At 44.4% G+C, this 2,500-nt stretch overlaps 1 long non-coding RNA gene across 1 annotated transcript in view; it reads right to left on the bottom strand.

Moving 5' to 3' along the window:
* Window positions 1–975: 975 nt before the first annotated feature.
* The window catches only part of LOC133127916 (uncharacterized), a 20,629-nt gene continuing 19,104 nt past the window's right edge, over window positions 976–2,500 (bottom strand). The window contains exon 4 of the long non-coding RNA XR_009708687.1: window positions 976–1,289. This is a non-coding gene — a long non-coding RNA (uncharacterized LOC133127916). The remainder of the gene's footprint in view (window positions 1,290–2,500) is intronic.

The raw sequence follows: 2,500 nt of genomic DNA on the forward strand, positions 1-2,500 counted from the left end.
CAATACTGCACCAAACACCCACAATACTGCACCAAACACCCACAATACTGCACCAAACACAGCCCTAATACTACATCTTGTGGTTGCCTGTTTCATATTGTGCTGTACTGTAATCTAATCTGTGATTGGTCCGGGGCTCTGAGGAAGAGATTTGAACCTCAGTCGGATTCACTGGATAAATTAAGGATGAGTTGGATAAATTAAGGATGAGTAAACGCGTAAATAAATGTGCAAGGCCTCAGTAAGCCGGCTGTATACTGAGATATGTAAGAACTGTGGGATCTGACAGATATTTCTAGACAAACTGAGGAACCGAACTAGAACAAAGGTTGGTCCGCGCAGTCTTTGAGAATGATGTAATGTTCCACCGAACCGGCCTTGACAGGCTTGCCCTCCCCAAATATACACCCTGCTTTTTTAAACTGACAGAACAGACCCTGCGATGCGTTAATGGATGACACCGTTCGGAATGTTAGGCTCTGGACATTCCATTGCTCTCTCTCCAGCATTCCGTGGGAGGGGAGGGGCGGTTATGACCTTCACTTCCTCTTCCTGCCGGAAATCCGCTTCCTGTTGTTTTTGTCTCCTGTTGTTGTTTACCCCACCCACTGCCCAGTCGCCCAGCGAAACACAGCTCTTTATAAGTGGGTGTGTCACATGACCAAATCCTTCACAGGGTTGGTTATTCAAATCACAAACCTTATAAAACATTTATAATCTTCCTCTTCTCGATTAAATATTGAATATGAAATATTCAAGATACAGTTTGGAAGGATAGCAGCGTGAAGGTGTTTCACTCAGGATGTCAGATGCTAGCGTACCTGTTTGTGTGTGAGTGTGTATCTGTGTGTGTGTGTGTGTGTGTGTGTGTGTAAAGTCCTGCTAAGCTGTAAATGTCATGCTTCAGCACTGCCTGGAAAAAACTGAGAAAAACTGATTTTTCATTTTAAAAATATAATTAATCATCGTCACACACAGATGACCTTGAATGAAAAAAGAGAAACACAAACATTTTAATTTTCTGCCTGACCGGGCGGCAGATCTCTCCAGCAGATGGAGAGGGAAGTTGTTTGTGAGTTTGCCTTCCACCGAACAATCCTGCTATCTGATTGGTTATGGCAGGTTACAGTCAGAGTTGTGTTGTTGGTTCCTGCAGAACGTGGTGTTTCCTCAGCTCAGGTCGCCATGTCAGCACATGACCTCCGACGTCCCATCACAGGACCTCCAGGTCAGAGTGGGTCTGCTTCTCTCACAGAACTCAGGTGACCCGAGGTAACCAGGTAGCTGTCCTGTATCGGTGGGAGAGTAATTATACACTCAGTGAGTGCTTTATTAGGTATTTATTAGACTTATTTTTTAGACTTATCGGTCTTCTCCTACTGTCCACTTCTGGGGTTTGATGCATTGTGTGTTCAGAGTGTGGTTATTTGCCTTATTGTCACCTTCCCGTCAGCTTTGACCAGTCTGGCCCTTCTCCTCTGACCTCTCTCATTAACAGTCTGCAGAACTGCTGCTCACTGGTTGTTTTTTTGTTTTTAGCACCATTCTCTGCAAACTCTAGAAACTGTTGTGCATGAAAATCCCAGGAGATCAGTAGTTTCTGAGATACTCAAACCACCCTGTCTGGCAGCAACAATCATTCCGCAAAGTCAGATAGATCACATTTCTTCCCCAATCTGACATGTGGTGTGAGGAACTACTGAACCTCTTGACCATGTCTGCATGCTTTTACGCATTTAGTTGCTGCCACATGATTGGCTGTGTACGTATTTGCATTAGCAAGCTGGTGTACAGGTCTACCTAATAAAGTGCTCACTGGGTGCATGTATTTATTCATTCATTTAATTTCCTGTTTGGTTCAGATTGGAGTGTGTGATGTGTTTTTGCCCTTGGCAGTGTTCCAGAGACAAGAGGAAATGGCCTCAGGTTTTCTGCTGTTTCAAACTCCAAATATTTCCTCTATCGGATTTTACCTGCAGTAACAAGAACTACCGTGGGAATTCTGCCGGGAAAGAACAACCTTCATCATCCTTTCAAATACTGTAATTAATTCATTAAAATCTAATTAGCCTGCGGTTAAGAAATTGACATATTAGCAGCGCATTAATCCGGGAGAGATTCTCTCTGGAGCGATTCGCACACCTGCAGAAGTGCAGCTGCGTTTTTTTCCAAACGCGTTTCTGAAACCGGTGGCCATGAATAATTCACCAGTGTTCAGCGGAGGTTAAAGTGTGTGAGTGTGTGTGCATGTGCGTGTGTATAGTGTGTGTGTGTGTGTGTGTGTGCACGTGTATAGTGTGTGTGCGTGTGTGTGCATGTGCGTGTGTATAGTGTGTGCGTGTGTGTGTGCATGTGCGTGTGTATAGTGTGTGCGTGTGTGTGTGTATAGTGTGTATAGTGTGTGTGTGTGTGTGTGTATGTGCGTGTATTGTGCGTGTGCGTGTCCTTTAATTAAAATGGAGGTCGCCGGTGTGATATTTTTGTGTCAGCTCTTCCCAGT

Source organism: Conger conger, chromosome 5 (genome assembly GCF_963514075.1).
Source record: "Conger conger chromosome 5, fConCon1.1, whole genome shotgun sequence".
Taxonomy (NCBI): domain Eukaryota; kingdom Metazoa; phylum Chordata; class Actinopteri; order Anguilliformes; family Congridae; genus Conger; species Conger conger.